The 27,435-nt window shown below is 44.5% G+C and overlaps 1 protein-coding gene across 3 annotated transcripts in view; it reads left to right on the top strand.

Moving 5' to 3' along the window:
• Window positions 1–27,435, top strand: part of C14H15orf39 (chromosome 14 C15orf39 homolog) — a 53,103-nt gene that overhangs the window by 641 nt on the left and 25,027 nt on the right. Inside the window, exon 1 of one of the 3 annotated variants that reach the window (XM_077919119.1) lies at window positions 1,829–2,104. The exons of the other annotated variants lie outside the window; for them this stretch is intronic. The gene's annotated coding sequence lies outside the window, so the exon portion shown is untranslated. Of the gene's footprint in view, window positions 1–1,828; window positions 2,105–27,435 lie in introns of those variants that run through there. 3 annotated transcript variants of the gene reach the window in all.

Below are 27,435 nucleotides of genomic sequence, written 5' to 3'. Positions count from 1 at the left end.
CTCTCCGCGCAAGATTTAAGCCCGCTTTGCAGCGATGGAGAAACGGCGGCTGCCTCAAACCAGCCCTTTGAAGGCGCGCTGGAAGCGTAAAATTGTAGAGTTGGGAAGAGGTCCCGGGTTCATCTAGTCCAACGCCGTGCAATGAAGGAATCTCAGCTCGCTCATACATGGGGGTCGTGGCATTAATAATAATAATAATAATAATAATAATAATAATAATAATAATAATAATAATAATAATAATTTGAATTTATATACCGCCCTAGACCCGGAGGTCTCAGGGCGGTTCACAGAAAATAAATAATTTTGGCTGGGTTTCACTCTCTGGGCGGCTTAGAGCACATTAAAAATGGTAAAACATTAGACATCATTTTCCTCCCTGAACCAGGGTTGCCTTCAGATGTCGCCTTCTAAAAGTCAGAGGGTTGTTTGTTTACATATACTGAGAGAGAGATATTACACACACACACACACACACACACACACACACACACACACACACACACACACACGACTTCCCCTCCCTCCCTGCAACTTACCAGAGGCATGTTTACTCGGGAGTAAGCCCCGCTGCGCCCACTAAATTAAGACAGACTGTGTCAGGATGGTAGCCCCGGGCTGCATCCCTGTCAAAGGATGGGAGTAGGAGCCCCGTGGAGTTTCCGTGGGTCCTACTCGCGAGTAAACACGGAGGTTTGGGAAGGAGGTATGCGCGGGTGCGTGTGTTGGGGAGGGCTGCCTGCCCCCCGTCTGAAACGGCCTTTTGTTAACCTGGCCTCCCCAATGTAGACAGAAGTACGCCAGAACAAAACCCGGAATGATAAGCATCGCGATTGCATCACTTTGCTGGCCTGGGGAGGCGGTCAGGGCGCATTTCCAAAAGCACCCAGGTGTTCAGCTGTGCGGAGGGGAGGGGGGTGTTTGGGTTGGTGTCTGGCGGAGAAGCGTCTCCTCCAAGATAAACAGAGAGCCTTTAAAAAAAAAAGAAAGAAAAAGAAGGAAGGAAGGAAGGAAGGAAGGAAGGGAGGGAGGAAGGGAGGAAGGGGGAGAGCAAGCAAGCGTTGTTTAGTCTCTTGGCGCGTTTGGAAGGGTGCCCAAACGCGCTTTGCGGACTCGATCCCAAGAAGGGATCGTACGTTGGATGCCAGGGACCAGTTCTCGCTCTACCAAGCAGAGTTCTCTTGGAACCACACAGGCGATTGTGCTGGCTTATTTTTTTAAATCACAGGGCAATCTAGTTTGTTTAAAAGAAAGAAAACACAATTTTTTAAATTGTTATTTAAAACGAGAGTTGCCTACCACTTAGGTTTCCTTGGAGACTTCTAATACAGAGGCTGGTTGCAAAGCACTCTGCACATTTGTGGAGGAACTCTGTTCCTCTGTTTTTCCCCCCTGCTTGTGTGTGCCTTGTCCTGTTTTCCCTAAGACAGGAGCATTTAGGAAAATTAAGGCTTCAATCTTTAGTTGTGTGGAGGCTTCATTGAAGACAGGGGTTAAGTTCTGGGGGGTGGGGGGTGGGGGGTGGGTGGAGGTAGCATGCCTAGAATTCTGGGTCCCAAACCCCCAAGGAGGTTTTTCTCAGATTTGCTGCCTGCTTACAAGAGCTAAGGAAGTAAGTAAAGCGTGGGCTTTCTCTTTCAGCCGTGGGCTTTCTCTTTCAGCCGCAGGAGGAGGTAACATAATCCCACCCCCCTAGAGGAGGGCTGACAAAAGTGTGTTGTGTTCTTCAATCCTGACACTCCTCCTCTTCTCTCTCTCTCTCTCTCTCTCTCTCTCTCTCTCTCTCTCTCTCTCCCCCTCATTTGCTAAGGGGTGGGATTTTTCCTTTGACGAAAACCCCAACAACTTGTTCCCACAAGATCATCTGTTTCTTGTTGGATGCTTATGAAAATATAAGGGCCTCGAGGCTCTGGTTAGGCCCTTCGTGACCATTTATGGATTGCCTAAGTTGTGTGTGTGGTTTATAGGAGTGCTTGCATGCGCGCACATGTCCGGGGCTGGAGACTGCTGCTCTGCAGGCACGTGGTCAGCGCCGGTTGAAAAGCCATGCGTTGCGGCAACGGATCTGTGGGCACCGCCTCTGTTCCGAAAGCTCGTGTTTGCGGTAACTATAGTGCTGGTGTACACAAATGCGCTCAGTGGGCAGAGTTTAGGAAATGCCATTGGTGTGAGTGAGTGTGTGATGCTTGGAGCAGAGGCATGGAGGAACGGTTTGGCTCCGTTTTCTCTGCCGATGCCCAGAATGAAGTAAGAAAGTCAGGCAACAAAGAAAGGGGTGTGTGTGTGTGAAATGATGTCTCTTAGTTGCACCAAACCAGGGGTGAAGAATGTGCTTCCCTCCAGATGTTGCTGGACCCCATCTCCCACAGTGATGTGCAGCGATTTTTTGTTGTAGGGGGGCAATTAGGGCCAGAGGCGCCAGCTTGCGAAGGCGATTTGGGGGGCAGGGAGCATCGCAACTCCCTCCCTGAGCCAGGCAGAAGCTTCCCAGGCTTGGAAAGGAGGTGCCAGGGGAACATTTAGGGGGCCTAGTCCCCCTTGTAACGAGTTTTGTTGAATCAATAAAGATCAGGCCTTCTGGCTGCTGGTTTGCTTCAATTTCATGGCTGTAGTCTTGTTTGACCTTCCAACCTAAGCCTGCGGAACCCACTGCTGCACCCTAGTCCACTGACCACATGCCGCTGAACTCCCATCAGCATGGCTGATGGTTGGGGAGCTATAGCACAACCACCGGCTGAAAGGCCGTAGGTTCTTCAATTCCACCACTGGTTTCGGTTGGGTGTTTAATGCCTCTGAAGGAATATATTGTGGGGGGACCCTATGCATGTGTACTTGGCAGTAGGCTCCCTGCCAAGTTCAGTTGGGTTTATTATTCTCAGTTCAGTGTCCACGGATTTCCATCTTTTGCATGCCAAGACATGTGCTGTGCTGCTAAGCTACGGCCTTTGTCCAGCGCACTTTGCCCGTTTACCCCAACCTATGCGTCCTTATCCTTGCGCTTCCTTTTCCCATGTCACATTTTGGATTGTAAGGTCTCTGAGACAGGGACCCCCTCCCCCTTGTACTCTAGGAAGCACCATTCACACTAATGGCACCATCTCTTCTTCTTTGGTGATCCCCCGTGGCCAAGTAAGATTGTCTTCCATGAACACGGTTTTAACAGTGAGTCCGTAAGTGACTGCGGATGCCAGTTCTGGATCCACACGGCTTTCCACAGTGGGGACATAGGCTTCCAGGCAGGAGTTGATCACGGTGAGGGTTTGCCAAGCGTGCCTTCCTCTTAGCACGATTCTCCCTTTTGTCCTGAGTTCGAGCGTCTTCAAAGCCCATGACACCTTTGGTAAAGGCTGTTCTCCAACTGGAGCGCTCGTAGGCCAGTGTTTCCCAGTTGTCGGTGTATATACTACATTTTTTTAGATTTCCCTTGAGAGAATCTTTAAACCTCTTTTGTTGACCGCCAGGACTACGCTTTCCATTTTTTAAAGTTCGGAATAGAGTACTGGTAGTTTCTAATGGCACTAGATAGATAACAATAACAATATTTAACCAGAACTTTCTTTCTGTGTTCCATGGGGCTGTCCCAGGTAAGTCATAGCTGTCATCCTAGGCACACTGTGGAAGTTAGCCCTGTTGAACACAGGCAAGCTTACTCATTAGCAGTGCTTTTTTCTGGCAGTACTCAAGGGCAGTGGCGTAGCGTGGGTTGTCAGCACCCGGGGCAAGGCAAGTAATTTGCGCCCCCTAACCCGTGGATTTGCGCCCCCTAACCCGTGGATTTGCCCTAGCCCCAGATGTTGCGCCCAGTGCGGCCGGCCCCCCCTGCACCCCCCACGCTACGCCACTGCTCAAGGGTACCCCCCCCCCATGTTAAAAGTGTAGTACTTACTGTGACAACTTCATAGTGAGTACTGGTACCTTTTTCCCTTTAAAAAAGTGCCGCTCATTAGAAAATATGCGCAGGATTGTGCTGTTAGAGTGATACACACACACACACACACACACACACACAGCTGTATTCAACTAATTGAAATTAACAAATCTTAATTAGTTTTGTTGGCTGATTTCAAAGGGCCTAATGGATAGGACTGACATTGAATGGAGCTACCCCCTCCTAGATCGTAGGCTGATTTTATTGCCCCCACCTGTTGCCTCCTGCAACCTGTGTTTTCAACTGAAACGTCGATGACTTAGTGATTGTATTGTGACCTGCACAGTGATCTGAGGATGTAGGGAAGGATAAAAATAGCTCTAATAAATTGTCACTAATAATAACCAGAAGCACTGCCTGGTTACAGATAAAGAAGGCAGGTAACTTTGTTGGCCCATCAGGAAAAATCCGACCAGTGTTATTTGTAATGTTTCTGCTTGGCTATGAGTGGATATCAAACGTGGCAGAATGTTATGCCAGTGGTATTTGGTGTATTTGAGTTATTCCCCTATCATCAGTGGTAGTTACATCCTTCTGGACTCCCTAGTAATTATGACTATGGTTATGCCTAGCTATGTGTATTCTGTCAATGCCGGTGGAGTATTGTGAGCTACAGTCCGCAAGAGAGTTGCACGTTTCTAGCAGCCTGGAAATGCTTGTGAGTGCTGGAACCATATAGACTTTGTCACTTTGATGTTAAGAGGAACCTCAAGTAAAATGGATGATATGCTGTGTGCACCTTAATCTAGTTTGGGATTGAACAACACAGTTGTTCAGAGACAAAAGGAAACTCTCAAGCAAGGCAACATTAATGGAGTTGCCAGCCGGTAGAGTTCCCCTGACAAAGGAGGTCTTTTTAAATTTTAAAAAAGTGCTTTATAAGTTGTACGCCTGTATTTATATAATATGCAACAGAATGGCCATGAAACTGGAGGAAGGCATTTTCGATTTAGGTTGTACTCAGCTCTTGTAAGACTGAAAATCAGCATAATGAGGCGACGGGTGGCTTTCTAGAAAACCTTACCAAATGTGTGTTTCTCTGAGACTGAAACTTTTTGGCTTGCTTTGTCAGGGTTTATAAATTGTGGGTAGGTCTCACTATTCAGGCCTGTGATGGGAAGCTGGACTTTGTGGAGAGGCAATGTATTACAGTGGTACCTCGGGTTACAGACGCTTCAGGTTACAGACTCCGCTAGCCCAGAAATACCGTAGTACCTCAAGTTAATAACTTTGCTTCAGGATGAGAACAGAAATCGTGCTCCGGCAGCAGCGGGAGGCCCCATTAGCTAAAGTGGTGCTTCAGGTTAAGAATAGTTTCAGGTTAAGAACGGACCTCCAGATCGAATTAAGTTCTTAACCTGAGGTACCATTGTCCTGAAATCTTGTGAAGGATAAGCTGTCGACACTGTACCTGCTATATTTTTAACATGTGCATGGGACAAACCTTAAAATTTTGGCACAGCAAATCCCTCTGATTGATACAGGTACACATGCCACGGAAAAGGGTTTGGCCATAGGTTTCCACATAGCATGGACACATGGACCCCATTTAAAGCAGTATTATATCACTTTGCACTGCCATTGCTTCCCCCAGGGAATCTGGGATTTGTGGTTCAAGGGTGCTGAGAGCTGTTAAGAGGCCCCTGGTCCCTTTACGGAGCTACAATTCCTGGAGTGGTTTAACCAATCAGCCTTTCTTCCCGGGGAACTTTGGACCCCCCCCCCTACATGCAGGAAACTCTGCTCTCCTTTCAACACCTCTGATACAACCTGTTAGACCAGCCTCCTCCAACCTGGCTCTTGCTGGATTACATCACCCATCATTCCCGACCCTTGGCTGGTGCTGATGGAATTTGTAGTCCAAGAAAAATATCTTGGCTGCACTAGGCTGGCAAAGGCCATGTTCGACAGAAGATTCTGGCCCAAGCAAACAGCAGCTAGGAGGCAAACTTCTGAATCTTTCTGATGCTCAGGATGGAGTCACTTGCCCAATAAAAGGCTTACCACACAGGTTATAGGAAGCTATCTTCTGCCAGATCAGATCATTGGTCCATCTAGATCTGCGTCAGCAAACTTTTTCAACAGGGGGCCAGTCCACTGTCCCTCAGACCTTGTGGGGGACCAGACTATTTTTTTTTTGGGGGGGGGAATGAACGAATCCCTATGCCCCACAAATAGCCCAGAGGTGCATTTTAAATAAAAGCACACATTCTACTTATGTAAAAAACACGCTGATTCCCGGACTGTCTGTGGGCCAGATTTAGAAGGTGCTTGGGCCGGATCCGGCTGCCGGGCCTTAGTTTGCCTACCCATAATCTAGATCAAAACTGGCAGCGGCTACTGACTCCAGGGTTTCAGACAGGAGGCTTTTCTGATTCTGCTTGGAGATGCTAGGAATAAATTGTGAGACCTTTTGCATATGCAAAGCCATATGCTCTACCACCATGTAAATCTAGGCATGTTTGCGGAATTTGATCTTTGCAAATTCCTATAGGAGGTGACCTCTTGGAATAATGTGCAGAAAGAATCCTAAAGTTGGAAGAGACCCCATGGACCATCTACTCCAACCCCCTTCAATCCAGGCATCCACGACAGATGGCCATCTAACTGCTGCTTGAAAACCTCCCATGAAATCCTTTCTCACTGCTTTTTCTATGATTGAATGCATGGTTTACATCAATCATCAATCTCATTGAGATGACTTTTTGTACACACGGACTGTGTCTGTTAAACTGTTCATTTAAATTAAGATTGATAGATTATTCATGCTAACCTCATTGTAGAACAGCCATTCCTAAACATCATTTACAAACTTCCAGTTTTGGCTCTTGGAAATGCAAACAGAGTTGTTCTGATTTCCCAAACACAGCAATGCTAAATTGCACCCCTTTAAAAAAAACTATCAGTTGTGTCATATTACTGTTGTGACAATTAAACTTTAAAACGGAACACCACCAGAACCAATGATTTTTTTGGGGGAGATGATTTTGGTAGTGCAAAGTTTCAGCCATGTGGTATTAAAATCTCAGTGATGACAGTAACGGATCCAGACTTTTGCCTTGCATGTGGGTAGAGCAACTAAGCCATGTTTGAGATCCATGTACAATATTTTCAGTATGTTTGTTGCACAACTGCCAATACTAGGAGGAACCGAAGCAGAATAGAACTGTGCCTTAAATAATCCATTCTAGAGGAAAACCCCATGAAAAGAGTGATTTATTTTCGCTGATTGATTAGAAAAACGGGCTCAGCTGCCATTACACGTGCACAACCACTTTGTATACTAGGAATGAAAAAGGCTTGACATTTTTCCAAAGTACTACAGAGTGGCTTTGTAGTACATTTCTTAAGGCTGGTTTTCGCCCACACTTAAATACTCCTCTCTATCCAGGCGAGCAGAAAGCATGATCAGAGTGCAAGGACACATTCCAGCCAGACAAAGAAACTTGAGGAGGGTGCAAAGTGGGGCTGGCAAAGGATTTGGCTTGCGGAAGAGGAGTGTGCGGTTTGGGAGACCTCCAAGGGCCAGATGGAGAGGTATGGAAGGCCGCATTTGTCCCTGGGTCCTGAGGTTCCTATCTCTGGTTCACTCACGTGGCGGTGTTTAAGAGGGGGCTGTTGTGCACCCTAGATGCTGGCTTTCTGCCTCCCTGCCTTGTTGGCTGTCTGTCTAACTGTACCGCATACAGTGGTACCTCGGGTTAAGTATTTAATTCGTTCCGGATGTCCGTTCTTAACCTGAAACTGTTCTTAACCTGAAGCACCACTTTAGCTAATGGGGCCTCCTGCTGCCACCGCGCCGCCGGAGCACGATTTCTGTTCTCATCCTGAAGCAAAGTTCTTAACCCAAGGTAATATTTCTGGGTTAGCGGAGTCTGTAACCTGAAGCGTATGTAACCTGAGGTACCACTGTACTGCTGTGGAATCTGGACATAGGGTTGCCATGTTTCGAAAAACAAACAAACCAGGACATCCCAAAATTGTTGCGCTTTCCCAAAGCTTTTCAGAAATTTCCCCCCAGATGTCAGTTACGCCACTGAAGTACTGGTGATGTCTGGATGTATGGCAGCTGTAATTTCAAGCAGCTGCACACTTTGCGTTTGGCATTGACAGAATGGCATCATAGTTACATTATGTACCCACTTTGCGGCTTCCTGAAATTCTGGTTTAGTGCCGAGAAAATCTATCTCTCTCTCTCTCTCTCTCTCTCTCTCTCTCTCTCTCTCTCTCTCTCTCTCACACACACACACACACACACACTCTCACACTCTTTCGTGGACACAATATATGTCTGCAATGCTAAGCATCATTTTCCAGGAAAATTCTACAGAATGAAGGACATGAACTTCCCAGTAAACATGCTTAAGAGTGCCAGATACGGTAGTTCATCAAGTGTCGCTGGGCTGGCTGGCCTTCTGAAAAAAGATTGAAACTTCATTTGTAATGTTTAACATCAGCCTATTTGGGATACGTACGTCTGAGAAGGCTGGCTGGGGGCGAGGCGTTTTATTTTACAAAATGGCTTTCTCCCTCAATGGCTTCCTCATCCTTCCTGTGTACTGCCGACTCTTTCTGTGGCCTGCCTCGTAATCTTTTGAAAGTGCCACCAAGCCACGGTGTGGCTTTCAAACATCAGAGAAACATTGCCTGCACCTGAGCGCGCTTGTTCTGAGTAGGTCCAAGTCTTGAATGCCATCAGTGGAAAACTCAACAGAGATTCAGCAGGGCGCCTTCTGTTTTAACTTTTCCTTGTTTGCTGAAAACTTCTCTATGCTGCCAAACCTGCCTCTTCTGTAATAGCCAGCTGCTGATCTCTGATGCTCTTACGTGGTTTTTATGGCATGTATGTACAGTTGTTGCAAACATGCATAGTTTTAAATGAGATTGTCATATAGAAGTTGTTAAGTTGTGGGTGAACATATCGGACGACACAGCGATTCTTCAAACAGCTCTTGTTTATTCACAGGCCAGGACAGAACTGAACTGAAGGGCTCAGTCAGCCTGCTTATATAGAGCTCCAGTACCATGTTACTGTAACAACTTTCTAAAACTATCCAATCACTGAACGTCACTTTCGATCCTTCATTTGCATAACTATCTACAGTATCCATCCAATCACTGAATGTCACTTTCGATCCTTCATTTGCATAACTATCTACAGTATCCCCCTGCTGGCCCAGGGTGAGAACTTCAGTACATAACTAAAGTATTTTCATAAATAAAATAAACAGACTTGGGACACAATCTGCCCAGAAACTTGTGGTGTCTTGCTGCTCTTGTTAAGTGTTCCCACACCCTCAATAACTTCCTTTGTGAACCTACTTGGGTCCTAGGTTGGCTGCAGCAGCCCGGGGCAACTAAGGCTGATAAGCTAGCAGGTATAAGAAACAGGGGCTTTTCAAAGAAATCATAGAATTGTAGAGTTAGAAGGGACCACAGAGGTCATCTAGTCCAACCCCCAGCAGTGCAGCGGTCTAAAAGACTTGGCCCCACATGTTGAATTCTCTTTCCCTTACAACTTTTTCACCCCTCTTTTTTTTTAAAGAAAAACCCCCACTCAGCTGTTTATTGATTTTTAAACCGCTAACCCTCATATACCTAAAAGAGTACCTTCTGCAATTTCAACCATGTTAGATTCTACGATTGGAGGGGGTAGGCCTTGTTGGTGGCGCTGCCACTGGGGGCTTCCTGGTTGGCATTGACCCCCAGACAGGGCCTTCTCAGTGGTGGTTCCCTGTTGGTTGAATGCCCCCTCCGGTGAGGTATGCCTGTCTTATTATTCGCTTTAAGAAGAGATTTCAAAGCATTCTTATTTACCCAGGCATTTGATGGCTGAAGAGCACTAGGCATAAAATAAGTCTTTATAAGTTTTTAGTTTTTAAAAAATGTTGATGATGATGATGATGATAATAATAATAATAATAATAATAATAATAATAATAATAATAATAATAATAATTGCATGCATTCACCACCCTGGGCTCATTTGGGAGGAAAGGTTGGCTATAAATTGCATGCATGCATGCATGGATAAATTGTTATATGCTGCTGCTCCTGAGAGATGTATTGATGGCCCCAACCTGAATGGATTGGCTGTAAAGGACAATTAGATAAATTAATAGGGGAGAAGGGAATCAATGGCCACTAGCTGTAATAGGTCCACACCAGTAGGGAGAGTGCTCTTGCACTCAGGACATGACCTGGCAATATATCACGAATCACGATGCGTGTTTGTGTGCTAAGCAGAAATCACAATGTGGGAAGAACCGTGATACCAGCCGATGGCTCTACATAGTTCTATCCTTATTGCAGACATTGTGATTCATTGTGATATCACAGTGTTTTAACTGGTTATATATCAAGTTGAAAACCACAAATCACCCATCCTATCCTTCTTACCATATTATTTATTTTGCGTGTTCAGACCCAGAGACCTACCCGCTAAATAAATTCACACTTGACTCAAAATTTTGGTTTGGTTCTTTGGCAGAATTTAGGCCACAACTTTATTGATTACAGAAAGTGAGTGGTTGCATAGGCTCTGGTTCGACTAGTTCCCTGCCATGCAGGTAGCGCTGACCCAGGCTTCCATCATAGGTCAGCCAAGGGTGAACACCTGGATAAGTGGAAAGCCGGGAACGGGCTAACTCCCCCACCCAAATGTCCCCCTGGACTCAGGCACGGGCACAACCCCCTCTCAGGGGTTGACCAAACCATCGAGTCTCTGGATTCCTTTAACAGAATACCCTTCACATAGGGATGGCGAGAGCATTCGCCCATCCCTATCACCTGAACCAGTGCCTATCCGCAACCTTACAAGTTGTGACGATTTGTTACGCGGCAGGCGAAACCCAAGTGGCACCAGCCAATCAGCCAAGTGGAGAAAATTCCTGCCGTGCCCCTGTCCCTGTCCCAACGACAGACAGCATATGACGGCATAGCAAGCTCAAGTTCAACAAGCCCTAAAGTAGGGAGAGGTGGGCAGGTGTTCTGAATGCACGCGCTGAAAGAGGAAGCGCTGCGTTGTGTGCATGGGCATAAATAGGTCCCTTGAACCGTTTAGACTGCACCCCATTGGCCAGATTGTACCCAGCTTTGAGGGACCTACCAATCGGGTGTTGTGGCTAACCAATTGTACCCCCCCCCCACAACACAGGGTGTCAGTTGTCCAGGTCTCACCGCAATACGTGCCCTCTTTAAGGGAGGACACAATTTATCATAGCATTTTAATCAGTGCTATTTTTCTAGAAAAAGAAGTGCCGGAACTCACCATGAACGCCTCCCTTGTTCTCTTATAATGGCAATGGCACCCACCTGAGAGGTGCCGGAACTGCGTTCCGGTGAGTTCTGACTGAAAAAGCCACCACCCTGATTTTCATTTTCCTCTGGTAAGCTGCCTTGTGAGGTCTTGCTGTTAAATACACAATGCAAATACCATTTCTTCTGTTTCCTAAATTCAGAGGTGAGCGTGTGTTGTCATTTTGCAGCGTCATCCATGCACACAAAGGATGTGTGTCAGAAAGCTTGGGACCTGGCAAGGTTTCTATGGCTGCAGAAACTCCTTTTTGACAAAAACCCTAGAAGCAGGGCTAGGTGGGGAGGGACAACCCAGAAAGGACTGAGCATGCTCAGTGGCTGTGGACTACCGTAAGAGATTGTTGGGACAAAAAGCCTATTTTGAGGGAGGGGGGATGGAACGGCAGAAGGAGGGCATGGCTGGCTGGCTGAAACCTGAAGCAGGAGCATTCTACTTTGCAGCTTTGTGTTGGGGATCCTACTGTAGCACCCTGCTTGTGGTTAACACTTAGCTGGAATGAAATATTCAACGCAGCAATAGAGAAATTAAAATAATAATTTATTTGTCAGACAAATAAATGATAGGCACAGTGGTATATGGTTACCAAAAGCTCTGCCCCCCTCCAGCCCTGATGGCCAGTACTTATATTTCCTCAGCCCAGCCCCCTTGCTCCTCCTTTGGCTGCCTCTGTCCAATCAGCCTGGTTGAAATTCCTATTGGCTGTTTGCTAGAACCAATCATAAAAGATACACCCACTTCCTATTGCCTTTTATGGGAGACAAAGAGCTATATTTCCTTCTATCCATAAACGGCAGACAAGTAGCCATATATCTTACATTTGCCTCGACAAGGCACCTTAATTACCAGATCACCTTTTGCCCTTTTGCCTCTGCACTCCAAAACAAATGGCTAAAACAGATGGCTCATGGTTTTAAATTCTATCTAAACAGGGATCTTGGGTTCACATTCTCACACACCATCAATGAAATAAGAATCTAACATAAGAATCTAACATTTCTTACTTTCTAAATTCTTTGCATAATTACATTAAGCCAATAAATTTCATACATAACATAGATAGCTTTTTAGAAGAAAAGGCACTCAGTAAAAACAGCTTCAAAAGCAGCCTCTTCAATTTACACCCCCCTTTCCCAGCCAGCTGCTTTCCCCATTAGCTCTTGCCCTTTAACCTTAGGAAAATATGGCGCGAGTCTGATGGGAGGCACATGGTATTATTTTCTGTTAAACAATAAATCTTACTATTTACCAACTCTTAATAAGTGTTTTTGCAGCTTGATTGTATTCTGTAATATGTATGGTCAGTGTAACCTTCCCTTTCCAGGAGAGCAGGAAGATAAACAACTGCCAAAGTACTTAGCCAGCTGCTTTATGCCTGGCATGAAACATACAAACATTTGCAAATATATCTCTAAGCTCATTTTAAAATACAGGCCTTGATCAGATGCCTCACTACCTGTCCCTATTTTGTTAGGAAACTCATTTTATGAAAAGAATGAGCCAGTCTTTTGTTACTCTACAGGTTATATCGTAGAGGCAGTGGGGATCCTGCAGGTGAATTTTCCCATGGGGCAGATGAATTTTTTTAAAAATATATATTTATATACTGCCTCAAGAGACTGCAGCGAGGTTTACAATATTTGCCTTGTCTCTTGCTGCTGTCCATTAAGCTCACCCCAAATCCTGGCTGCCACCTGAAGTGGCTTCTGCCTTTGCACCATGGATTTGTGATGAACCCACACTGAGATGGGTTTGTTGGAAGCTCTTTCTGTGCCCTGAAATTGTGGGTTCCTGAGAAGAGGCTGAAATATTTTGCCTGACGACAAATGACTTGTTGGTTCTTCCAGATTGACTCTTGAGGCAGCATTTTTGTAATGTAAAGCCGTGGGAAGGGGGGAACCCCTGGTCAGATGAGGTCCTCCAAGCCTCTCTAGGTGACCTGCAAGGTTGTTCTGGCCAAGCCATGCCAACCTGCCCTATGCTTGATGTCATATATAGGATGTAAGTTGTGGGGCAGGAAAAAGACAGTCTGCAGAATACGTTTAAAGTGCCCTTATACCACTTCAGCAGTCATGCTAATGAATTTTGGGAACTAGTTTGTTAAGGGTGCTGAGAGTTGTTAGAAGACCCTTGTCCTCTTCCCAGAGCGGTTTAACAGCCAATCCCTCTTCCCAGAGATTTCAGAGAAACAGTGTGGGGTAGTGGGTAGAGTGCTGGATTGGGACCCTGGGAGACCAGGGTTGAAATCCCTGCTCAGCCACAAAACTCACTAGGTGGCCCTCGGTCAGTCATTCTCTATCTCTCTATTATCATTATTTCTTAAATGATTTTCAATTTTATACATTTCAATAATTTTATAATCATTTTAACATTTCAAAACTCGACTTCCTTTCCCCTTCTTTCTGCAGTTCCTTAAATTAATTTTTAATATTTTCTGCATATTCCAAATTAACTTAATTTGCTCATTTATTCATCTACTTTAAGCATACACTCTTATAAAACTGCAGGTTATTTCAATAATCCTGCCAAGTTTCTTATCTGTTTACAATTTCTCTGTAAATATTCAACAAACCATTTCCATTCCTTTGTAAAACATTTGTTATATTCAACAAACCATTTCCATTCCTTTGTAAAACATTTGTTATCTTGATTTCTTATTTTTTCTGGTAAGTTTTGCCATTTCTGCGTATCCCACAAGTTTTTGTATCCATTCTTCTTTTGCTGGGACTTCTTCTTCTTTCCAGTTTTGGGTCAGTCACTCTCAGCTGAAACTACCTCACAGCGTTGTTGTGAAGGATAAATTGGGGAAGGAATCCATGCTAGCCTGAGCTCCATGCAGGAAAGTTGGGTTATACATGAAATAAATATAAATGAATGAATAAAAAGGTAACGGACCCCTGACAGTTAAGTCCAGTCGTGAACGACTCTGGGGTTACGGCGCTCATCTCGCTTTACTGGCCGAGGGAGCCGACGTTTGTCCGCAGACAGTTTTTCCGGATCATGTTGCCAGCATGACTAAGCCGCTTCTGGTGAAACCAGAGCAGTGCATGGAAATGCTGTCCGCCTTCCCACCAGAGTGGTACCTATTTATCTACTTGCACTTTGATGTGCTTTCGAACTGCTAGGTTGGCAGGAACAGGGACCGAGCAACGGGAGCTCACCCCGTCGCAGGGATTCGAACTGCCGACCTTCTGATCGGCAAGCCCTAGGCTCTGTGGTTTAGACCATAACTCCCTGTGAATTGTAGTTCCTTGAGCCCTATGCATCACCCTTTGCAAGCTCAAATAATCAGCTGATGGTGAGGGCCTTGCTTACTTTAGCTTGTAAAGGGCAGGATGAGGAATGACACCTCCCCGTCTAAATTTGTTGCTGATGTAGAGGAAGTCTGGCCTCATCTGTGCCAAGGCCTCGCGACTGCCAGGCCTCTGAGGGATGAAGTGATGCTAGACAGTCATTTTGTTGACCTCAACAAGTGACAGTACCATTACGAAAGGACTTCCTAGTTCACAGTTGCTGACTCGGGTGATTTTGTGTGGTTTTTTTTTTTTTTAAGGTTTTCTTGCTTCAGGAGCTGAGGGGTAGCTGGGGTGGGAAGCAGGAAGGCAGTGAAAACATCTCCTCCCCATCCCTGGCCTTTGTGACTCTCGATGCCCCCAGATAACCCCGGGCTGCAATTGGCAAATATTGAGCCTTTTGCGATTTGGCCTGTGGCTCACGCAGCCTCTTGTTTGGTTCTGAAGAGCAGCTGCTTTCTCCCTCCCCTTTGGTGCTTCTGGGAAAATCCCATCTAAAAACAGGAACAAGTCTTTATTTACCTAAGCAGCGAGGTTTCGAGATCGCTCACAGAGAACTTTGCACGAGCAAGAATTTTGCCTTCTTTTTCAGCATCCCTCCCCACCCTCCCTGCACCTTTCCTCCTTGCTCAGCAAAGTGATGACAGCGTCTATCCTGGCCTTCATTTTTAGTAAGAAACAAGAGGGGGAAACGGAGGTGGGTGGGTTGGTGGGGGACGCTGTCTGAGTCAGAGAGCCACATTCTCTTCTGAGCAGCCTTCGGAAGCCACATTCTGGTGGCTGGGTGGTGGTGCAGAGGTAACGTGGGCAGAGCAACAAATGAAAATTTCACTTTTGTACAGTAGGCAGTTCCTACACACACTCTTGCTGCCCCTGTCCTCCAGCCAAGCAACAGACATTCCAGGAGCACTTGGGGGGGGGGGGGGCAAAAATGCTCAAGATGCAAAGCATGGAGGGTTTTGCCTGGGGAGAATTCCAAGGACCAGGAATTTCATCCCTGGGAAACCTCCACTCCTTGCAGCTCCCCCACACCCCTCCAGCTTCTTTGCGGATAGATCGATATACAGTGGTACCTTGGTACTCGAAAGGCTTGGCTCCCAAACAAATCAGATCCCAAACACCGCAAACCCAGAAGTGAGTGTTCCGGTTTGTGAACATTTTTTGGAAGCCGAACGTTCGATATGGCTTCCGCGGCTTCAGCCCAACCTGAAACTGTTCTTAACCTGAAGCACCACTTTAGCTAAAGGGGCCTCCTGCTGCTGCCGCGCCGCCGCAGCACGATTTCTGTTCTCATCCTGAAGCAAAGTTCTTAACCTGAAGCACTATTTCTGGGTTAGCGGAGTCTATAACCTGAAGCGAATGTAACCTGAGGTACCACTGTACCAGTGTATATCTGATAAGAGACAGAGAAGGAGTATAAGGAGGCTCCACAGCAAAGGCTAGAACCATAACATACCATAACATACTTGGTAGATTGTTTCAAAGAAGATGATGAGATCAATTTTGCCAGTGTGAGCAATGTCAGAATGACGCAGATTAATAATAATAATAATAATAATAATAATAATAATAATAATAATAATTTATTATTTATACCCTGCCCATCTGGCTGAGTTTCCCCAGCCACTCTGGGCGGCTTCCAATCAAGTGTTAAAAACAATACAGCGTTACATATTAAAAACTTCCCTGAACAGGGCTGCCTTAAGATGTCTTCTGAATGTCGGGTAGTTGTTTATCTCTTTGACATCTGATGGGAGGGCATTCCACAGGGCGGGCGCCACTACCGAAAAGGCCCTCTGTCTGGTTCCCTGTAGCCTCACTTCTCGCAATGAGGGAACCACCAGAAGGCCCTCGGCGCTGGATCTCAGTGTCCGGGCTGAACGATGAGGGTGGAGACGCTCCTTCAGGTATACAGGGATACCTGAATAGATGGGATGCCAGCTAAACCTTCCCCTAGAGCAGGGATGGGGAAGCTGTTTTTGGACTTGTGTCTCCCATCATCCCTGACCATTGGCCATGCTGGCTGGGGCTGATGGGAGCTGGGAGTCCAATTTATATCTAGAAAGCCACCACTTCCCCATTCCTGCCTAAGAAAGATTCTAGGCATGTATGAAAGTTGGGAAAGTTCTTCTGTGCCCTCCCTCCTTCAAGCACCAAATGATGCATGCAGTGAAATGATTTAGTCCCATCACTAATAAATATAGAAGATGTTGAGATGTTCAGTGATGCTCCTCCTCCATCAATTACATTTTAACATCATTTCACTTTCCTCTTCTCTTCCTCCACTTTCTGGTGTTTTTGTTTTTCTCTTCACTTTTCCCCTTCCTCCCCTGCTTCCTTTCCTTCTGTAGTCCTAGCTGTGTTGGGGACAAAAGGATCCTTTTTAAAAAATTGATTTTTGTTATTTTTCATTAATAACAACCCAATGGAGGCCACATAAATACAATCTCAAATCATGCCAAATCATGATACAATAAAGTTCTGAATTCAATGTTTTTGGATGACTTCCTGTGTTCTGGTTATCTGGAGTTGATGTTAATCCTCGGTCCTGCTCCAATTCTCTTAATTGGTCCAAATTCCCCAATTCCAGTCTTAATCCTTTGTTTTAGCAGCCACTGTTGTGATGACTTTTGTTCGTATTTAATAAATCCATATCCGTTAACTTGCAGAGGGAATTGATATCCTGTAGTTTCTGTGTGAAATACCGTATTTTTCCCTCTATAACACGCAGATTTTATCTCCTAAAAAGGAAGGGGAAATGTCTGTGCGTGTTATGGAGCGAATGTGTGGTCCCTGGAGCCAAAAAATCAAGCAAAAGTCAAATCGCTCTTCACCGAGAAGGGAAACCTGAAAAGAGGAAGCGGCTGCTTTCCTGCATTCTGCCTCAGGGTCTTACTGCCCACCCTCCTCTGTTTCGTTGCTGTGATTGCTGAAACGGAACAAAGAGCAGGGAAAGCCCCTCCCCTCCAGGCAAGCAGAGGGGAAAGTGTCGTCTCTGTGCTCCGGTACTGCTGGGGGAGAGGGAGAGAGAGTGGGGGAGGGAGAGGGAGAGAGAGAGAGAGAGAGAGAGAGAGAGAGAGAGATGGCTGGCTTGGGGGGGAACTTTTGCCTCCCACCCGTTAAATCCCTCTCCAGCATTCTTAGCCAGCTGCTTCTCTGCACACCCCTCTCATGTCCCTTCTTTGTTTTTCCTTCGCTCCCCACTTAAAATGTGGTTACAAAGCATAGATCCACATGGATCCTCAGGATCTTTGCATTGGGTCACCCCAAATTCACCATCAGATCACATAGCATGTCCATGGCTACAGCCTGCACCAAAAAAATCACGCACCCACTGTTGCCTGGGGCTGCAATGGTGCAAACACGTGGTTAAAAAGCATGGGTCCACATGGATCCTCAGGATCTTTGCATTGGGTCACCCCAAATTCACCATCAGATCACATAGCATGTCCATGGCTACAGCCTGCACCAAAAAAATCACGCACCCACTGTTGCCTGGGGCTGCAATGGTGCAAACACGTGGTTAAAAAGCATGGATCCACATGGATCCTCAGGATCTTTGCATTGGGTCACCCCAAATTCACCATCAGATCACATAGCATGTCCATGGCTACAGCCTGCACCAAAAATAGCACGCACCCACTGTTGCCTGGGGCTGCAATGGTGCAAAATCGTGGTTACAAAGCATGGATCCACAGGGATTCTCAGGATCTTTGCATTGGGTCACCCCAAATTCACCATCAGATCACATAGCATGTCCATGGCTACAGCCTGCACCCAAAAAATCACGCACCCACTGTTGCCTGGGGCTGCAATGGTGCAAAAACGTGGTTACAAAGCATGGATCCACAGGAATTATCAGGATTTTTGCATTGGGTCACCCCAAATTCACCATCAGATCACATGTCTGTGGCCACAGCATGAAGCACAAAAATTATACATCCACTGTTTCATTCAGAATGTTTTTTCCCTTGTTTTCCTCCTCGAAAAACGATGTGCGTGTTATGGTCAGGTGCGTGTTATAGAGCGAAAAATACGGTATTTGTTTACCTTCTTCTTTTCCTTCAGGTTGTAATTAATCAATTTTCTTCAACCCCTCCTTCGAAAACTCATTTCTAAGTACGCCACAACTCCCTTTTGCCTCTCCAAAACCGAAAGCACTCCAGTGTCCGGCCGCAAGTCCTGGCTTACTTTCCAGCACTTATCTCCTTTCCTCCTTTCCAACCTTCTAACGAGCTGGTGTCCTGCCAAAACCGTAATAAATCAAAATTAGAGTTCTCTGGGACAAAAAGATCCTTGAGCCCGCTCCACTGGGTGGGCAGCTATGAACTTAAGATAAAATAACTGGACCATTCAGAATGGGGAAGAAATGCTTGGTGCTTTAAACTGGATGGGCTGAGGGGAATTGTAGCAGGGAGGTGCAGGTTGAAGATTTTCGGTGCAAGAGATGAGTGGACAAGCTGTAGAGGAAGAGTGAGTCCAGGGAGCTACTGCTTGGACATGGGCTCTCAGCAGGTTCCTGACCAGACTGGCCTGGTGATGGTGGCCTTGGGAATTAATGACGTTGGCAGCCAGGGAAGTTTAATTAAGAGATGGGGGCTTCTTGCACCTGCAGAATGGGGACTGGTGCTGGCTCCAGGATTTGGCAATGACCTCACTGGGCCTCCTATGTCTTCATGGTTCTTGCTGCTGCCCATTTGCTTGCCTGATTAGGTTAAAGGGGGACACGGGTGGCGCTGTGGGTTAAACCACAGAGGCTAGGACTTGCCGATCAGAAGGTCAGCAGTTCGAATCCCCGTGACGGGGTGAGCTCCCGTTGCTCGGTCCAGCTCCTGCTAACCTAGCAGTTCGAAAGTACGTCAAAGTGCAAGTAGATAAATAGGTACCGCTCTGGCGGGAAGGTAAACGGCGTTTCCGTGTGCTGCTCTGGCTCGCCAGAAGCGGCTTAGTCATGCTGGCCACATGACCCGGAAGCTGTACGCTGGCTCCCTCGGCCAATAAAGCGAGATGAGCGCCGCAACCCCAGAGTCGGCCACGACTGGACCTATTGGTCAGGGGTCCCTTTACCTTTACCTTAGGTTAAAGGGAATGTGGCTTTAAAACAGGGTGGATTTGATTTAAATCAAATTGATTTCAATCACTAGTAAGACTTGATTTAAATCATTTTTTTTTACAGAAAGACTCATTCTTGCTGGTATAATCTTAATATTGACAACCGGATGAAGGTTTCATTTTTGGAGTAATAAATTTCCAGAGTAGTTTTTACTGTATAGTTATATCAAAAATTAACTGATGCGGTTATACTATTAGAAATACATAGACAGATAATTATGAAATTATTGTGAGGTTGAATAAGTTAACTGTTTATATTTGGACATCGTTTCTGCTGTACTTTATTGGAAGGAGAAAAATAATCATTTCCTTAAGAACAATTTATTTAACTAAAACAATAACATTATAGCATATGTATCCATGTTTGTTAACTGATGTGGTTAAACAATTTTGGGAAACAAAATGTCACTTAAGAGAAGGATCTGAAATATTTTCCTTGAAGCTTGCATTTGTTGTACTGTGGATGGTCTGATTTGATGTTTTAAGGTGTTGTATACCGCTTTGAGATTTGTTCTTTAAAATATAAAGCAGTATAGAAATGGAATGAATCACCGTCCTCATTGTCATCATCTCTGTTGCACAAAAAAGCCACAGCACTTAGACGTCTCATGGTGTAACCTAGGTTTAAGGTGCCATTTGGCAATTAGATTACCGTATTTTTTGCTCTATAAGACACACTTTTTCCCTCCTAAAAAGTAAGGGGAAATGTGTTTGCGTCCTGTGGAGCGAATGCAGGCTGCGCAGCTATCTCAGAAAACAGAACAGCAAGAGGAATCGTTGCGTTTGCTGCACAGCGCTCCCTCTTGCTGTTCTGGCTTCTGGGATTCAGAATATTTTTTTTTCTTGTTTTCCTCCTCCAAAAACTAGGTGCGTCTTATGGTCTGGTGCGTTTTATAGAGCGAAAAACACGGTATATATCTGAGTTTCTAACACTGCCAATGAGTCCAATAGCCGAAGCCAGCCCTGGCTGCGATTTGAGAAAAACTATGAAATTATGAAAAGTTTTTTTGTTCTCTGGAGATTGCCTACTTGTTTGTATGGGTGTGTTCTCTACAATAGAGACACCTGGTTCTCCTTAAAATGCTTTATCATAGCAGAGCCTGCCAGCTTAAAAAGTTGGCAGTCTTCAGGGGAAAAGATCTTTATTCTTTGCGTATGAACCAGATCAAGATCTGCACTGAAAACAAGGAAGGCGAGTGAGAGGCACTCAGTTGCTTGTTTTGCCATGCTCACAAACCCAGATTCTTTGTGAGCAAATGGATCATAGGTAACAGTGAGCCACTTTTCCTGGGTCACGCCCAAGAATTTATGAAACAATGACTTCTCATTTGCCCACAAAGACCACACAGATGCATTTCTATTATTAACTCATGATAACAGAGCCTAGGGCTTGCCGATCAGAAGGTTGGCGGTTCGAATCCCTGCGACGGGGTGAGCTCCTTTTGCTCAGTCCCTGCTCCTGCCAACCTAGCAGTTTGAAAGCACGTCAAAGTGCAAGTAGATAAATAGGTACTGCTCCAGCAGGAAGGTAAACGGCATTTCCGTGTGCTGCTCTGGCTCGCCAGAAGCGGCTTAGTCATGCTGGCCACATGATCCGGAAGCTGTACGCCGGCTCCCTTGGCCAATAAAGCGAGATGAGTGCCGCAACCCCAGAGTCGGTCACGACTGGACCTAATGGTCAGGGGTCCCTGTACTTTTACCTTAACGTAGACCAAAGACCCACTTAGACAAACATATTTCCCTCTGGGACCAGTTGGATGCCTCCAGGAAGCCTGCAATCAGTGCTTGAAGCCAATTGCCCCAGCAGCTGTTTCTCCCCAGAAATTGAAATTCAGAGGTAGACTGCCCCTGAAAACAGAGGTTCTGTTCTCAGCTATTGTAATGTTGGGGAGTCCAGTCCATGGTTTATGTGGGTTTCAATTCACCAGGGTCTGGAGCAGTTATAGACTAGGTCTTACACACCAGCTCTAGAAACACCAGGCCTGAAGCAGCTGAATTTGTAGATTTCTGGTGGGCTTTTTCTCATGCCTCATGTTTGTTATAAAGAAAGTATTTTGGTCACTGTCATTTGTGCCAAGAATATGGCAACAAGAGACTTACGAACTCACATGGATTTTGGGATGCTGGCTTCACAGACAAAAGCCTCCATATACCTGCTCATAAGTTAATAATAATAATAATAATAATAATAATAATAATAATAATAATAATAATAATAATTTATTGTTTATACCCCGCCCATCTGGCTGAGCTTCCCCAGCCACTCTGGGCAGCTCCCAATCGAGTGTTAAAAACAATACATTAAATATTAAAAACTTCCCTAAACAGGGCTGCCTTCAAATGTTTTTTAAAAATAGGATAGCTGCTTATTTCTTTGACATCTGATGGGAGGGCGTTCCACAGGGCGGGTGCCACTACCGAGAAGGCCCCCTGCCTGGTTCCCTGTAACTTCACTTCTTGCAATGAGGGAACCACCAGAAGGCCCTCAGAGCTGGATCTCAGCTTCTGAGCTGAATGATGGGGGTAGAGACGCTCCTTCAGGTACACAGGTGTGCAAAAATGTGTATAAATAGGTGTGTATAAATGTGTGTAAATAGGTGTGTAAATGTCCTTTTGTCTTCCTGCTTTGTATAAGATGGAAAATAGAAAACCAAACCTGCTATGGCTGCTCCCTCTGACTTTCCCTCAACTGATGCTCATGTTTCCCACACAACCATAGGGCTCTGTTGGGATGGATGGAGCCACAGACTGGAAATTTTGTTCCTTGCAATGGTAATGGAATGCAACACAATGGAATATGCTCTCCTTCTGCTTTGTGCTACAGAGTGTGTGACATCTTTACCATCCTCCCAGTTGCAGGAGATGGTGATGGTTACATGAAAGGGAAGAATGCACTGACAAAGTACTATGGTCCAAAGAAGAACATAGATTTTGAGATGTATAAGTTATGCCAGGACGCGGGTGGCGCTGTGGTCTAAACCACAGAGCCTAGGGCTTGCCGATCAGAAGGTTGGCGGTTTGAATCCCCGCGATGTGGTGATCTCCCGGTGTTTGGTCCCAGCTCCTGCCCACCTAGCAGTTTGAAAGCATGTCAAAGTGCAAGTAGATAAATAGGTACTGCTCCGGCAGGAAGGTAAATGGCGTTTCCGTGTGCTGTTCTGGTTCGCCAGAAGTGGCTTAATCAAGCTGGCCACATGACCCGGAAAAACTGTCTGCGGACAAACGCGAGCTCCCTTGGCCCGCAAAGCGAGATGAGTGCTCAACCCCAGAGTCATCCTCAACTGGACCTAACAGTCAGGGGTACCTTTACCTTTAAGTTATGCCAGACCACACAGAAGCAAGAAGAATGCAGGGATGAGCTTCATGCATGTCTGAGAAACCAAGCTGTTTTCTCTGAATTCAGCAATATTGTCAGTGAGGGGAAAGCTGAGATATTCTAAGGTTTTCCCCAGCGACTGTACTTTTTGGATGTCTGATGCCAGAACTTACAGTTCCAGCTCAGCATGGCAGGATTGGGATGCAAGACATGCCAGCCAAAAGAAAAATAAATGGAGAATACTGAGAAGCACAGAACCCTATGACAGCCAACCATGCAAGCAGGAGATTAACCCTTGGTGAAAAATTTGGTGATCGCAAGGCAAACTTTCTCTGTCTTATATACCAAAGCCATACAAGGTCATAAGCATTTGAGGAACTATGATTCCAGCACAGCAAAAACATAATAAAGTCACCCCAAATGTATCCCACTTTGGACTCCTAACGAGACTCTATCCTGGGCCTCTGGACGAGGTGGAACTACCGGATCTGAATGCAGCAGGGATGGTACCCAACTTCCCATGTCACCAGCTCCAGAGCCAGGTTTTCAAAGTAGCGGAGGAGCCTCAAGCTATGCACAGGGGACACACGGAGGTTGTAGAGAGTGTTTCAGAGATGATGGGTGATGTTCAACTAAGTTTTGTTCGGAGTACACCCTTGAAATTAAGTAAGGTCCATCTATTTTGAATAACACGTCATTGAATACCACCCAATGTTATGATGCTGCATTATAGAGACTGTTATGCAAAGACAATTCTCTTTCCCCCCATTTTGTGTGCATATATATATATATATATATTTGCTTTCTTTTTTTTTTTATAATAAATTTTTATTAGTTTTCCATAAATAAAGAATAAACAAAACAAAAACATAGACATAAACAAACAAAAACATGACTTCCCCATACCACCCCTTTCCTGCATTCTTGTTTCAAGATTTTTTAGCAACCCTCTGATCATGACTTAAGTATATTTCATGTATTTAACTTCAGTTAATTATTAATACCACTGTAGTTCTTTATCTCTTATAACTCTGAGCCCCTAATTTTCCAAATTACAACAGTTTTTAAGATAAACTTTGAATTTGTTCCAGTCTTCATCCACCGCCTCTTTCCCCCGGTCTCGAATTCTGCCAGTCATCTCTGCCAGTCCCATATAGTCGATCACCTTCGTCTGCCATTCTTCCAGCGTGGGTAAATCCTGCGTCTTCCAATACTTTGCTAGAAGAATTCTTGCTGCTGTGGTGGCGTACATAAAAAATGTCCTATCCTTCTTTGGCACCATTTGGCCCACCATACCCAAGAGAAAGGCCTCTGGTTTTTTAACAAACGTTCTCTTCAGAACTTTTTTTATTTCATTATAGATCATTTCCCAGAAAGCCTTAATCTTCGGGCAGGTCCACCAAAGGTGATAGAAGGTTCCCTCCGTTTCACTGCACTTCCAACACTTGTTATTGGGCAAATGATAGATCTTTGCTAACTTAGCAGGAGTCATGTACCACCTGTAGATCATTTTCATAATGTTTTCTTTTAAGGCATTGCATGCCGTAAATTTAACACCAGTGGTCCATAACTGCTCCCAGTCTGCAAATTCAATGTCATGCCCAATGTCCTGTGCCCATTTAATCATATTAGATTTCACCATTTCATCTTGAGTATTCCATTTCAACAGCAAGTTGTACATTCTTGACAAATTTTTAGTATTGGATTCTAACAGTTCTGTTTCTAATTTTGACTTCTCCACCTGGAAGCCTTTCTTTCTGTCCTGTTTAAATACTTCATTTATCTGTCGATAATGTAACCAATCTCTCACCTTAAATTTCAGTTTCTCAAAACTCTGCAATTTTAAATTTTCACCATCTTGTTCTATAATTTCACAATATTTAGGCCAATTAGAACCCATATTCAATTTTTTCACCTCTTTTGCTTCCATTGGTGACAACCACCTGGGGGTTTTACTTTCAAACAGGTCTTTATACTTAATCCAAACATTATACAGAGCTTTCCTCACCATATGGTTCTTAAAACCTTTATGCAATTTTACCTTGTCATACCATATATATGCATGCCAACCAAATCTGTTATCAAATCCTTCAAGGTCCAAAATGTCTGTATTCTCGAGGAGCAGCCAATCTTTCAACCAGCAAAACGCTGCTGATTCATAGTAGAGTCTTAAGTCCGGCAGGGCAAAACCCCCTCTATCTTTCGCATCTGTTAATGTCTTAAATTTTATTCTTGGCTTTTTGCCCTGCCAAACAAATTTCGATATGTCTTTCTGCCACCTCTTGAAACAGTCCATCTTGTCTATTATTTGTAATGTCTGAAACAGAAATAACATTCTAGGCAATACATTCATTTTGATAACAGCAATTCTGCCTAACAAGGAAAGTTTCAGCCTTGACCATATGTCTAAATCTTTCTTAACTTCTGTCCAACATTTATCATAATTGTCTTTAAAAAGATTCACATTTTTCGATGTCAAATTCACCCCCAGGTACTTCACCTTTTTTGCTATCTCCAAACCTGTTTCATTCCGGAATGTCTCTTTTTCTTCATTTGTTAAGTTTTTTTCCAAAACTTTAGTTTTTTGTTTGTTCAGCTTAAATCCTGCAACTTGACCAAATATCTCGATCAGTTCTAAAACTCTTTTTGTGCTAGTGATTGGCTGTTGCAAAGTCAAAACTAGGTCATCTGCAAATGCCCTTAATTTGTACTCTTTCACTCCGACCTGAATTCCTTTAACCAACTGGTCCTTTCTAATCATATTTAACAAAACCTCCAGAACCAGTATAAAAAGTAGGGGGGAAATAGGACATCCCTGTCGTGTTCCTTTCTCTATGGCTATCTCTTCCGTTACCACATTGTTCACAATTAGCTTTGCCTTCTGCTCAGAATAAATTGCACCTATACCATTTTCAAAACCTTGGCCTACCCCCATCCCTTGGAGATTCTTTTTCATAAAACTCCAACAAATATTGTCAAAGGCTTTCTCCGCGTCCACAAAAATCAAAACCGCTTTTCTGTTAATGTTCATTTCCAACAGTTCCACAATGTCTATTATGTTCCTCACATTGTCAGACATGTGTCTACCCGGGAGAAAGCCAGATTGATCCTTATGAATCTCACCTATCAATACTTTCTTCAGTCTTTTTGCTAAAATGTCTGCAAAAATTTTGTAATCCACATTTAATAATGATATCGGGCGGTAGTTCTTAACCTGGTTCTTTTCAGTCTCGGTCTTTGGTATAAGTGAGATAAAAGCCTCTTTCCACGTTTCAGGTGCCTTTTTCCCCTCCAATATTTCATTGCAAACTTCTTTTAGTGGTTGCACTAAACCTTCTCTCAAAGCTTTATAATATCTAGCCGTCAGTCCGTCTGGTCCTGGAGACTTTCCCAGTTGTGCCTTTTGAATGGCCTCCTCTATTTCCTGTTCTGTTATTTTCTCATTCAAAATCAACTTGCCCTGTTCTGGAATTTTCGGTAGTCCATAATTTTTAAGAAATTCTTCTATTTCTTGTTCGTTTACTGGCCCTTGTGTGTATAATTTCCTAAAAAAACTTTGGAAACAGTTACTTATCTCATTTGGCTTATGAACATTCTTTCCCTCTATCTCCAAACAAGTAACTGTGTTCAATTTTTGTCTCTTTTTCAATTGCCATGCAAGGAGCTTCCCACACTTATCTGCAGACTCAAAAGTCCTTTGTCTCATTTGTTTAATTTTCCATTCTATCTCTTGATTTGTCAGTTCCATATATTGCGTCTGATAATATTTTATTTCTCTCAAAATTTCTTGAGACTTTGGTTTAGACCTCAGTTTCTTTTCTCCTTCCTTCATTTTTTCTAAAATTCTTTCTTTCCTTTCATTTTGCTTTTTCCTCTTGATTGAATTCTGTTGTATCAGGAAGCCTCTCATCACGGCTTTACTTGCGTCCCAAATTGTTCTTTTTTCCACATCTGTTCTCAAATTTATCTCGAAGTAATCTTTCAATGTCTTTAGGGCCTTTATACAGAATTGTTCATCTCTAAATAGGGAGTCATTCATTCTCCATCTAAAGGATCCAGTTGTTGTCATTTTCATTTCCATCTTTACGGCATTATGGTCGGAGCAGGTTTTTGGGCAGATTTCTACTTTTTTAATCTTTGTAGCCATCACACTAGATACCCAGATTTGGTCGATTCTCGTCCATGTCATTTTAGATTCCGAGAAAAAAGTTCCCTCTCTCTCGAGAGGATTCTTTGTTCTCCAGATATCAATCAAGTCCATATTTTCCGTCATCTCGAAGAAAGTCTTTGGTAATCTTCCTTCTTTGGATATTGTCTGTCTTTGTGCCTTGTCCATATTTGTAGAAACCACTCCATTCATGTCCCCCATCATTATTATTTTGCAGTCGAGATAATCTAGTAAGGTCTCATGCAACTTCTTAAAAAATTCTGCCTTCCCATCATTTGGTGCATATACTCCAATTATCAAATA

This window comes from Podarcis muralis, chromosome 14 (genome assembly GCF_964188315.1).
Source record: "Podarcis muralis chromosome 14, rPodMur119.hap1.1, whole genome shotgun sequence".
NCBI classification, from domain to species: Eukaryota; Metazoa; Chordata; class Lepidosauria; order Squamata; family Lacertidae; genus Podarcis; species Podarcis muralis.
This window is presented reverse-complemented; position numbering and strand designations above follow the sequence as displayed.